General features: G+C 44.6%; 1 protein-coding gene and 1 pseudogene across 6 annotated transcripts in view; both read right to left on the minus strand.

Annotated features, from left to right (window-relative positions):
* FGR (FGR proto-oncogene, Src family tyrosine kinase) overlaps positions 1-13703 on the minus strand; it is a 594030-nt gene that overhangs the window by 434058 nt on the left and 146269 nt on the right. The gene's annotated exons all lie outside the window — the stretch shown is intronic.
* LOC141246462 (desmocollin-3 pseudogene) lies at positions 8094-9677 on the minus strand (annotated as a pseudogene).

Here is a 13703-nt window from a genome sequence, read left to right on the forward strand (position 1 = left end):
TCACTGCTAGAAGCCCAAATATTTTTTCAGAGCTAGATGCAGAAAAAAATGATATTCAATTTGCAACCTGATGGAGGTCAGTATAGATGGACTAATAGACCAAGTCCCACACACTGCTAGAAGCCCAAATATTTTTTCAGAGCTAGATGCAGATAAAAATTATTTTTAATTTGCAACCTGATGGAGGTCAGTATAGATGAACTAATAGACCCAGTCCCACACACTGCTAGAAGCCCAAATATTTTTTCAGAGCTAGATGCAGAAAAAAATTATATTCAATTTGCAGCCTGATGGAGGTCAGTATAGATGGACTAATAGAACAAGTCCCACTCACTGCTAGTAGCCCAAATACTTTTTCAGAGCTAGATGCAGATAAAAATTATTTTTAATTTGCACCCTGATGGAGATCAGTATAGATGGACTAATAGACCAAGTCCCACACACTGCTAGAAGCCCAAATATTTTTTCAGAGCTAGATGCAGATAAAAATTATTTTTAATTTGCAACCTGATGGAGGTCAGTGTAGATGGACTAATAGACCAAGTCCCACACACTGCTAGAAGCCCAAATATTTTTTCAGAAGTAGATGCAGAAAAAAATTATATTCAATTTGCAACCTGATGGAGGTCAGTATAGATGGACTAATAGAACAAGTCCCACACACTGCTAGAAGCCCAATTTTTTTTTCTGAGGTAGATGCAGAAAAAAATGATATTCAGTTTGCAACCTGATGGAGGTCAGTATAGATGGACTAATAGAACAAGTCCCACACACAGCTAGAAGCCCAAATATTTTTTCAGAGCTAGATGCAGATAAAAATAATTTTTAATTTGCAACCTGATGGAGATCAGTATAGATGGACTAATAGACCAAGTCCCACACACTGCTAGAAGCCCAAACATTTTTTCAGAAGTAGATGCAGAAAAAAATGATATTCAATTTGCAACCTGATGGAGGTCAGTATAGATGGACTAATAGAACAAGTCCCACACACTGCTAGAAGGCCAAATATTTTTTCAGAGGTAGATGCAGATAAAAATTATTTTTAATTTGCAGCCTGATGGAGGTCAGTATAGATGGACTAATAGAGAAAGTCCCACACACTGCTAGAAGGCCAAATATTTTTTCAGAGCTAGATGCAGACAAAAAAATATTTTTAATTTGCAACCTGATGGAGGTTAGTATAGATGGACTAATAGAGAAAGTCCCACACACTGCTAGAAGGCCAAATATTTTTTCAGAGCTAGATGCAGATATAAATTATTTTTAATTTGCAACCTGATGGAGGTCAGTATAGATGGACTAATAGAAAAAGTCCCACACACTGCTAGAAGGCCAAATATTTTTTCAGAGCTAGATGCAGAAAAAAATTATATTCAGTTTGCAACCTGATGGAGGTCAGTATAGATGGACTAATAGAACAAGTCCCACACACAGCTAGAAGCCCAAATATTTTTTCAGAGCTAGATGCAGATAAAAATTATTTTTAATTTGCAACCTGATGGAGATCAGTATAGATGGACTAATAGACCTAGTCCCATACACTGCTAGAAGCCCAAACATTTTTTCAGAAGTAGATGCAGAAAAAAATGATATTCAATTTGCAACCTGATGGAGGTCAGTATAGATGGACTAATAGAACAAGTCCCACACACTGCTAGAAGGCCAAATATTTTTTCAGAGGTAGATGCAGATAAAAATTATTTTTAATTTGCAGCCTGATGGAGGTCAGTATAGATGGACTAATAGAGAAAGTCCCACACACTGCTAGAAGGCCAAATATTTTTTCAGAGCTAGATGCAGACAAAAATTATTTTTAATTTGCAACCTGATGGAGGTCAGTATAGATGGACTAATAGAGAAAGTCCCACACACTGCTAGAAGGCCAAATATTTTTTCAGAGCTAGATGCAGAAAAAAATTATATTCAGTTTGCAACCTGATGGAGGTCAGTATAGATGGACTAATAGAACAAGTCCCACACACAGCTAGAAGGCCAAATATTTTTTCAGAGGTAGATGCAGATAAAAATTATTTTTAATTTGCAGCCTGATGGAGGTCAGTATAGATGGACTAATAGAGAAAGTCCCACACACTGCTAGAAGGCCAAATATTTTTTCAGAGCTAGATGCAGACAAAAAATTATTTTGAATTTGCAACGTGATGGAGGTCAGTATATATGGACTAATAGAACAAGTCCCACACACTGCTAGAAGGCCAAATATTTTTTCAGAGCTAGATGCAGAAAAAAATTATATTCAGTTTGCAACCTGATGGAGGTCAGTATAGATGGACTAATAGAACAAGTCCCACACACTGCTAGAAGCCCAAATATTTTTTCAGAGCTAGATGCAGAAAAAAATTATATTCAATTTGCAACCTGATGGAGGTCAGTATAGATGGACTAATAGAATGATGCTATGCCCAAAAGATTTTACTTCACTAGGTGCAGTAAAAAAATTGGTATTCTATACACAGGTGGTATGTCTTGCAACACAGATAGGCTACTCCACTGACTAACACACTCTGCAATAGGCCAAAAAGGATTAGCTTTGCTAGATTCAGCCAAATGCTGTGAAAAAAACTTGCACAGCACTGGCACAGACCTGCCTGGCAAAAACTGATAGGAACTGATGTAACCTAGTCCTGAAAAGGACTGCAATTAAAATTAGTTTTTACTCCCACAATCTATCTATTTAAGAGCACAGACCTGCCTGATAAAAGTCGTAGGAAATGCTGTAACCTAGTCCTTAAAAGGACTGCAATCACAACTATTCCCTACTCCCAAGCTATCTGCAGATTTGTGCGAAAATTGGCTTGAAATTAACAAGGTATAGCGCACACAGCAACAGCGGTGCCGTCTAACACGCAGCTGCAGCAGTGAGAAAATGGTGGCGACAGGGAAAATGGCTGGGTCTTATAGGGCAAGGACATGTGACATACACTGCCAATGACACATGCCCTTGCTTGTGTGAAAAAAAGCACTTCGCTCCGTGTGTGCGCTGCTGATAGGCTGACAGATTGCACCTCCCCACAGCAAATGCGGGAAAGAGAAAAAAAAATGGAGTTCTTCATTATTCCTGCAGAGATCCATCCCCTGCCCCTCCCCCCACCCCGCTGTACACTCAAACTGCGTATTAACATTAATTTTCATCATTACTGAGAAAAAATCCAGTTATGATTTTGGTGCACGAACAGTTATCGAACATAACCTCGAACAGCCGAATTTTTCTCAAATCGTTCGTGTTCGCCGAACGGCTCGAACACCGCCCAAAACAGCTCGAATTTGAGATTGGCGAACAGTTCGAGTAGAACAACGCTCATCTCTAGACCTGAGCTCCCGTTGAGCAACCCCAGAAATACTCGGCGAGCGTAGAGCATCTCGAGCAGTGAGATGCTCGGGCGAGCATCGAGCAGTAGCGAGCATGCTCGCTCATCACTAGTAAACACATCAAGGTAGTAAATACTTCTAACTGCAAACAGTCCAGCAACTGCTTATAGTTTAATTAGGATATTGTCCAGCCCAGGGCTCATAGCAGAGAGGTAATTATACCTGTTAACTAGTTGCTCTGCAGAAACACACAGACTTAGGGGCATAACTATGCGATCGGGCATGGCAGGTGAGTGGACTGCTGACGCCAGCAAATACTTCAGCTGGATGTGCATCCTCAGATGTCCACGTGACTAGGGGCGCATGGTAGTGACATCATGCCCACCCATTGCTTGCACGCTGAAGTCAGCTGCCAGTTTCGGAAGAGGAGGCTACGCAGCGGGGGAGTGAAAGGAAAGTGAGTATAATGGTTTATTTTTTTCTATACATGAAAGCGGCAGAAAGGGGGACATTCAGTGGTATGAAAAAGTTTTTGCCCCCTTCCTGATTTCATATTCTTTTGCATGTTTGTCACACTTAAATGTTTCAAATCACAAAACAAATTTAAATATTAGACAAAGATAACACAAGTAAACACAAAATGCAGTTTTTAAGTTAATGTCTTTATTATTACATGATAAAGAAATCCAAAACCTACAGGGCCCTGTGTGAAAAAGTGATTGCCTCCCCCTTTAAAAAATAAATTAACTGTGGTTTATTACATCTTTGGGAAGCGGAGTTCAATTTCCCTAGCCACACACACAGGCCTTATTACTACCACACCTGTTCTCAATCAAGAAATCCCTTAAATAGAACCTGCTTGACAAAGTGAAGTAGACCAAAAATTCTCAAAACCTAGGCATCATGCTGCTATCCCAAAAAATTCAGGAACAAATGAGAAACAAAATAATTGAGATCTATCAGTCTGGAAAATGTCATAAAGCCATTTCCAAAGCTTTGTGACTCCAACGAACCACAGTGAGACCCATTATCCACAAATGGCAAAAACATGGAACAGTGGTGAACCTTCCCAAAAGTGGCCGGCAACCAAAACTACCCCGGGTGTGCAGAGACAACACTTCCAAGAGGTCACAAAAGACCCCACAATAACATCCAGTCCAAAGAACTGCAGTCCTTACTTGCCTCACTTGTTAAGGTCAGTGTTCATTACTCTATCATAAAAAGGAGACTGGGCAAAAATGGCATGCATGGCAGAGATCCAAGATGAAAACCACTGCTGAGCAAAAAGATCATAAAATCTTGTCTCAGTTTTGCCAGAAAACATCATGATGATCTCCAAGACTTTTGAGAGAATACTCTGTGGACTCACGAGACAAATATTGAACTTTTTGGAAGGTGTATGTCCCATTACATCTGGCATAGAAGTAACAGAGAATTTCAGAAAAGGAACATCATACCAGCAATAAAATATGGTGGTGGTACTGTGATGGTGTAGGGCTGTTTCGCTGCTTCAGGACCTGAAAGACTTGCTGTGGTAAATTGAACCATGAATTCTTTTGTCTACTAATAAATCCTGAAGGGGAATGTCCGCCCATCTATTCGTGACCTCAAGATGAAGCACACTTGGGTTATGAAGCAGGACAATGATCCAAAACAAACCAGCAAGTCCACCTCTGAATGGCTTAAGCAAAACAAAATTTAAGACTTTGGAGTGGCCTAGTCAAAATCCTGACCTTAATCCGATTGAGATGCTGTGGCATGACGACCTTAAAAAGGCGGTTCATGCTCAGAAACCCTCCAATGTGGCTGAGTTACAACAATTTTGCAAAGATGAGTGGGCCAAAATTCCTCCAGAGCATTGTAAAATACTCATTGCCAGTTATCGCAAATGCACGATTGAAGTTGTTGCTGCTAAGGTTGACCAATCAGTTATTAGTGCAATCATTCTTTCACACAGGTCCCTGTAGGTTTGGATTTATTTTTTCCTTAATAATAAAGACCTTCATTTAAAAACTGCATATTTTGTTTACTTGTGTTATCTTTGTTTAATATTTAAATTTATTTGTGATCTGAAACATTTAAGTGTGACAAACATGCAAAAGAATAAGAAATCAGGAAGGAGGCAAACACTTTTTCACACCACTGTATACCAGGATGGGGGATATATACAGTACAGACCAAAAGTTTGGACACACCTTCTCATTTAAAGATTTTTCTGTATTTTCATGATTTTGAAAATTGTACGTGCTCACTGAAGGCATCAAAACTATGAATTAACACATGTGGAATTATATACTTAACAAAAAAGTGTGAAACAACTGAAAATATGTCTTATATTCTAGGTTCTTCAAAGTAGCCACCTTTTGCTTTGATGACTGCTTTGCACACTCTTGGCATTCTCTTGATAAGCTTCAAGAGGTAGTCTTCAATGACTTCATCTTGCAGGAACTGCTGACACACTCCAGCCACATGAGGTCTGGCATTGTCATGCATTAGGAGGAACCCAGGGCCAACCGCACCAGCATATGGTCTCACAAGGGGTCTGAGGATCTCATCTCGGTACCTAATGGCAGTCAGGCTACCTCTGGCGAGCACATGGAGGGCTGTGCGGCCCTCCAAAGAAATGCCACCCCACACGATTACTGACCCACTGACAAACCGGTCATGCTGAAGGATGTTGCACGCAGCAGATCACTCTCCACGGCGTCTCCAGACTCTGTCACGACTGTCACATGTGTTCAGTGTCTACCTGCTTTCATCTGTGAAGAGCACAGGGCGCCAGTGGCGACTTTGCCAATCCTGGTGTTCTGTGGCAAATGCAAAGCGTCCTGTACGGTGTTGGGCTGTGAGCACAACCCCCATCTGTGGACGTTGGGCCCTCATACCACCCTCATGGAGTCGGTTTCTAACTGTTTGTGCAGACACATGCACATTTGTGGCCTGCTGGAGGTCATTTTGCAGGGTTCTGGCAGTGTTCCTCCTGTTCCTCCTTGCACAAAGGCAGAGGTAGCGGTCCTGCTGCTGGGTTGCTGCCCTCCTACGGCCCCCTCCACGTCTCCTGTTGTACTGACCTGTCTCTTGGTAGCACCTCCAGCCTCTGGACACTACGCTGACAGACACAGCAAACCTTCTTGCCACAGCTCGCATCGATGTGCCATCCTGGATGAGCTGCACTACCTGAGAAACTTCTGTGGGTTGTAGAGTCCGTCTCATGGTACCAGGAGTGTGAAAGCACAACCAACATTCAAATGTGACTAAAACATCAGCCATAAAGCATTTGTACTGAGATGTGGTCTGTGGTCCCCACCTGCAGAACCACTCCTTTAGTGAGGGTGTCTTGATAATTGCCAATAATTTCCATCTATTGTCTATTCCATTTGCACAACAGCATGTGAAATTGATTGTCAATCAGTGTTGCTTCCTAAGTGGAAAGTTTGATTTCACAGAAGTTTGATTTACTTGGATTTATATTCTGTTGTTTAAGTGTTCTCTTTATTTTTTTGAGCAGTGTATATCAGGATAGGGCTTAGTATAAGGGACATATTCCAGGATCGAGGATATATATCAGGATGGGGCCCAGGAAAAAGGACATATTCCAGGATAGCAGGTGCTTAGTTACATGTGTCAACTGGGCTTATCTCATAGGTACAGAGTCAGTATATCCTTCATGAAGGATTAAATTATCCATCACTCATGACAGATATTTGCATTATGTAGCACTAAATTGTTTAAGGGAACCAAACAAGTCACCCTCAACCACGTCCTTCAGCCTCAATTATCGCGGGATACACATTAAATGAGATAACAACACCTCTTTGACTCTATAGGGTCAACTGTATTGACTCCCTGGATTATGATGTGCCGAATTCATTACAAGGCGCTTCACAGTGGCGAGTGCTGTGCACTGTTGCGCCTCGCCAGAAATGCCACTCCAGTCTGGCTTTTTGGCAGCCTCATCCTCCCCAGCTCATCCCCAGCCCCACACATTTTGTTAGAGCTGCTTCAAACTGGAGTGAAAATGCTAAAATTCGCAAAGCTTTTCAAAGCATTTTATATCAGTATTCTAGCGTAAAAGCATTGTTGAATAGCCCCCTGACTCTATGCAGTAGGCTTACAGTCTTAGAATATTGTGCTACCACTATTAGGAAAACGATGACATATAATTATAGTAAAAATTCACTTGTCACTTTATATGGTATTAGCTCTAGAGTGTTTCAAAATAACCCAGTGATTCTGAGAATTTTTTGTGACATTGTACTTTATGTTAGTGGTGTCATGCGTCTGGATTCAAACCCTGGATCCTTTGCTCTGTTATCTTTGTTTCTGTTGGTTTTGGGTAACATGTGTTTTTTCATTTATTCTGTTTGCCTCCCCTATCACCTTTCGGGTGAAGCTTTACATCTTTCCCCTGCTGGTGTTTCCTGCTGGTGATAGTCTTTGTTGGATTCATTCACTTTGCTTTAGTTTATGTTGGTTGCAGTTGTTTTGTGTGTGATTCCTTTATTCCTTAGGGAATTGCTACTCTAGCGATTCTAGGAGCAGCTAAAGACATTCAGGGTAAGCAGTCGCCGAGTGGGGGCACCATTGCGCTATTTTAGTGGGTCAATCTCCGCAGTCAGGCAGGGACAGACCAGGGTCAGAGAAGGGCTTTTCCAACTTTGAACAGGGACATGTCAGGTTCAGGTATTTGCCCCCTGGTTTGTACCCTTGTGAATGTGCTTTAGCAGTCATAACAAGTGGTAAATTTCAGTTATGTTTTGCGATTATTTATGAAAATATAAACAATTGAACAAGAATTTCAAATTTTGAATGTTTACATCCTTAAACTTGTTAGTTGCCAAAACTGTTACATTGTATTGATGAGTTGGAATTTCTTTAGACTCATAGTCCAATACTTTTGCCGTTGTTATCTGGCCCGTATTTCCATTAACTTTAACCAAGGACAGAGGATCTGTCAAAATCTTGTACTGTATTCCAGAACTGCTTTTAGTTTCCGGGTCGATTGCTGGGAAGTCAGTAACAATAATTCCGGCTGTCTGATTTTCTTTCACACGTACTTCTTTAATCATGGGATGGCACTCGGGTCCTTCATCCACATCTTTTACAATGACTGTAACTGGAATAGTGTTTACACCACTGGTTTTTGTCCCGGCCTGTGTTACAACGCTCAGTTCATTAGCAACTGCCACGTGTAATACAAATTGTTTGGTTTCTTCATAGTTTATTGCCTTTATAACATGGAGCAATCCCTCATTTGTTTTTGGATCAGTAGTAATAGTAATATTAAAATTACCCAAACCGTTTCCTTGGGTGATAGAAAACACAGCTCTCCAGTTGGGCGTGTCAACCATGTCATTGTCTATTATCGGGATTTGCAGTATGACCATTCCACTTTCATTTTCATTTACTTCTACTTGATATGATTGCTTAACGAAAGCGGGAGCATAGTCATTGACGTCCACAACAGTTATAGACATTGTTCCAGTGGAAAATAAAGCACCGATGCCGCCTCCAATATCACGAACTTCAACTATAAGGGTGTAGTGGTTTTGAGTCTCTCGGTCGAGCCTGTTTGAAGCTGTAGTGATTATGCCATATTCTGGGTGTATGTTGAACATGATAGGCGACGGAGGAATTTGTTGAAGAAGAGCATATCTCAGAAGGGTGTGCCTTGTGCCTTGGAGATCTTTGTCTGTAGCATTTACCCTCCCTACAACACTCCCAGCTTTGCTATGCTCCAGAATTTCTGCATAAAATATCGCTTCTGTAAAAACAGGTGCATTATCATTGTCATCTTCCACTATGACTGGCAGGTCGAGGGGAGATTCAGGTGCATAGCCATCTTTTGTTTTTGCATATGCCATAAGCTGGGAGAACGGAAATTCTTCACGATCAACTGGGGCAGTAATATATATATCACCAGTTTTAGGATTTATCTCAAACAATCCAATAGGGTGCTGATCTACCCCCTGTCCTGTGATAGAGTAGTAGATTTCATAATCTAATTGAGTGTTGGACTGGATCCGTTCAACGAAGCAAGGATATTTTCCTCTATAGTTCTCATGGACTGAAAAGGGCATAGGGCGCCATCTTCTTTTTGTACGCTTTAATAGTTCTCTGGCATGTCTTGTTTTTTTAGCCTTTGATTCTGTTACAAGCTTCACAGAAATAACATTCTCAGAGGAGGAAACTTCATCTTTCAGAATAATTCCAAATAACAGAGAACGACCAGGCATTGTAATCTTCTTAGTAGCATATATGGTGTAATGGGAATCCACGTGTTCAACAACAAAATCAGGATTGTCTGTTCCATTGATAACATCATTGAGATGCATACATGAATTCAGGTCAACAACCTCACACTTGGCTCAATTGCAAGATTTTTTTCAAATGTGGACAGAATCGCTATGGAATGTGTCGTTATGTCAAAACTACTAAAGAATTTTTTAACACAGAAAAAACCCAACAGCATGACATAAAGCAATTTATTAATTGTAACAGCGATTATTTAGTATATGTAATTGAATGCACAAGCTGCAATAAATTATATGTTGGATCCACAACACGCAAATTAAAAAAACGCATTGCAGAACATACTAGAGATATTATGAATATAACTAACCGCAATATATCTCATGCTTCCAGGCATTTTATTGAAGTCCACAACAGGAGTACCTCTTCTCTTCAGGTATATGGAATCGAATGCCTAATATTGAATCCTAGAGGTGGTGATAATCGAAGACATCTCCTGGATCGAGAGGCTTTTTGGATGTATTTTTTAAATACCTGTTACCCGGACGGGCTCAACATGCGACGAGAACTTCTTTTCCATTATCACTAAAAAATTGGATACTCTTCCAGTTTTTGCATTTACTAAAGAGAATTGTTCTCCTTATATGTGCTTAATTGTATCATTTTGTCATTTCTGCTCATTGCAATTTGTGTACTATCCTACAGCTATTTTTGTTTTTAATATCACGTGATTTGATTGCTATGTTTTTATTGGTTTGTTCACATATATATACTGGTCATTTGCCATTTTGTATTTAGCTTGGATAAAGAACGTACTATTTGCGTTCGATACGCGTTGCTTTTAGGGACATGTGCTATGGCATCTGTATCTTAATTCAATAAAGAAAAATTTGAGGGGGATTTATCCGTGGCTGGAGCTTCTTCTTTCCTTTTCCTGCATAGTCTCCGAAGTGGTTCCTCGTGCTCCGTGCCCCAGAACGCTACTACTCAGGTGAGCTGGTGATTCCCACTATACACTGTGTTTGAACCTTGCACCTTGTGACGCGCCCCTGGGCCTGTGTCGCGCTGCGTTGCGCACGCGGGAGCTTACCCGGAGCCGGATCTGTTGAGGGTTGTAGTCTCGTGGCGGTGACCCGGTCCGTGCCCAGGGTGTCAAACTAAGTGGCAGTCTATGGCAGTAGATGTTAACTTGAATGTCGACTACGCCACCCGTTGAGTGCGGCTTTGCAGCCGCCGCTGCAGAACAGTCCGCTGAGGCCGGTGGTATGGGTGCAGCGATGATGTTATAACCCCCAACGGGAGGGGTATGGCCTCAAGGCAGCAGGTGATGATGATGGGGTTGTGACGGTGCAGTAAGAAGAGTCAGAGTCAGGAGATGCAGTTTCAGGGTTTTTACTCACGGGTGTTCTCTCAGTCACTCTGGCCTTGAGTGACCACCCGAGCCGTGCTGCGTCCACCAGGTCCTGGACTCGGCTAACCCCCAGGCAGTTCCGGAGCGTGGTCCTGAGCTCCCTTCTCTCTCTCTCTGTCTCTGGCCGTTCCCACCAGGGATCCACCTTTGGCCGGCTCCCTCGGGTCTCTTGGTGGTCAAACCTCCTCTGGGTTCCCTGACCCTATACTTGGTGTGCCTTTCTGGTGGATTTGGTGAGGGTCGTGGCAAATCTTGACCACGACCTCCGGTTCCTGGCTGAGGATAAGTGGCCTCCACCAGTTCGGGTTCCGGTACCCGTGTCTGCCAACCCTTCACCCCTTTTTGGTCTGATTCTGGGTTCTTAGGGTTCCCTCTGGTCTTCCACTCTGGGCCTTTCTTTCTCCTCTCTCCTCTGCAGGCTTGGCTCTGGAGCTGGGCCCAGCCGGAGCCACAGCTCCCTGTCAGCCCTCTCTGGCTGAACTCTCCCTCAGCTTCTCCTCAGGCTCAACTCCCTGTCTCAAGATGGTGCCCACCTCTTATACTCCCTCTGACACCCGAGCCCAGGTGACCAGCACCCAATGAGCTCCTAACTTTACCCAGAGTACTCCCCCTATCTGCCCCTACACTACTGGGATGTTCCACCCCCCTCCCACTCCAGCCAGGGACAGACGCTGTCGTACCTGCACATTTACTTGGTGGGAGTACCGTAGTTCTGTCCCCCGGAAATGGGATGTATGTAGAGCATGCAGCCTACTGAGCTCAGTCCCACACTCCATCCTTACCCGGGAGTGGAATACCACACCTCTGGGTCGAGGTGCAATACCCCTGTAGCAGCCGAGTCCTCAGGGTGCTACATTCCCCCCTGGTAAACCACAGCACGTCCTCGGGCTGTAAAAGAATAAAATATCCAAAAACATACAATTTTTTTTTTTTCAAAACATACAAGAACATATCAAACATTAAACATTATCAGATTTAAACAAGATTAACTTTTTCTTTCATATAAAACTCTTTCATAATAATGTTCTTTGAGTTACTGGCCACTGTGCGCTTGTGACCAGGTAGAAGTGCAACAGTCAGTTCAAGAACAACAGTTTCCTATAAAACCAGTAGGGGGCGCCTTAGAAAGCGCAACTATATACAAGGGGAGGTGGCCGCTCTCAGTCCTCGGCCAGTGGGGAAAAGGAATGGCTGTTCACAGTCCTCAGCCTGTTAAGGGATAGGGGACACACGGGTTTAAGTTCACACTTGTCCCAACGGGGAACATATTTAAATTAGCAGCAGTTCTTATACCCTTACGGGTAACTATGTACAGTTCTTTTTTTTTTTACCGTACTCTAATAACGGCGTCCTCCTGATGCTTCCTCCTGACACCTCAGCTCTTCCTCCGTCAACCGGTGTACATGAAGGGCATAGGGTCCTTTGGCACATTGGTGCCGGGTAAAGGTGACCTCATCACCCAGGTATAGGTCACGACCTCTGTGTCCCTCCGGCAGGTGGGACTCGACATCCCTGCGGGTCACAAAGACGTCGCCGGGGGTGCGGTGATCCCGGATGAAGCCCCAACCATGCTGCAGTTGGAATTTAATTACAGTCCCGGTGGCACGGGGACCGTGGGCTGCACGGGGGTTCCGTCGGGTCCGGCTCTTCTGTTCTGCACTTTGCACTTGCAGCCGCTCCTCGCGGACCCGCCTCTCTCGTCGTTCCCGGTCGAAAACCTCTAATTGCTGCCGGCAGCACTCTGCTCGCTGGGCTGCGGCCGCCCGGGTCTCTTGAGTGAACCCGATGAGGTCTCCTCCAGTGGGGTCCCACGCAAACTGCGCTTCCTCCAACGAGAGTGGGGTGATCTTGGCGGGCGCCGGAGCCGGGATCAGGGGCTCATCCAGGGGTCTTTCTTTCCGGAGTCGGGGATGGTAGTACTCCGGTGACCACTCAAAGGGCTGCCCATCCGGGCAAATATGCTGGGCTAACAAGTCTTCACCCAGGTGCGGCACTGTGGAGGTTGAGGGCGCGGTGGTGGTAGCGGCGCCCGGGTTCACCAGGCCTTGCGACCAGGCCTGGGGCACCCTGAAGGTGAAGGGCACCGTGAAGACGGCGGCGCCCGGGTGTACTTGACTTTGCGACCAGGCCGGTGGCTCGGCAGAGGGCGCTGTTGGTACTGCGGCGCCCGGGGGTACTCGGCCCTGCGACCAGGCCGGTGGCGTCTCCTGCTTGGCCGCGCTCAGGGTTGAGGCGCGTGACGTCACAAGAGGCGTGGCCGCGGCTCCTGCTTGAGGCCTAGTCTGGAGCGGTAGCGGTGCGGCAATGGGCACGATCGGTGGGATTTCGGGCTCTGCGACGGGGAGCGGGGGTAGGCTTACGGTGGCCGGGCTTGGGGTAGTGACGTCCCCTTTACTTGCCTCCGTCTCTTCAGCTCCCTCTGCGGCGTCGTCTCCGGCCTCCGTCCCTTCTGCATCCTCTTCAGGGGCAGGCGTGCTCCTCGTTGCGGGTGGTGTGCTTCGCTGGCGGGTTCCAGCCTGCTGGGCCATCTCCCTGCTCCACTCCGTCAGCGTTTCTCGCTGCACCTGGGCCATCCTCCGTGCGAGGCCCTCCAGCGCGGCCTGTGCACGCTCCCGGTCTCGGGGGAGCTGTGCCAGGATCTCCACCAGGTCTTGTGGAGTGGTAGCTTGCAACAGGCTCCTGACCACAGGGTCGGTGCTGCCTGACTCTC

This window comes from Phyllobates terribilis, unplaced genomic scaffold, assembly GCF_046119375.1.
Source record: "Phyllobates terribilis strain yellow unplaced genomic scaffold, ASM4611937v1 Scaffold_2__4_contigs__length_985480577, whole genome shotgun sequence".
NCBI lineage: Eukaryota > Metazoa > Chordata > Amphibia > Anura > Dendrobatidae > Phyllobates > Phyllobates terribilis.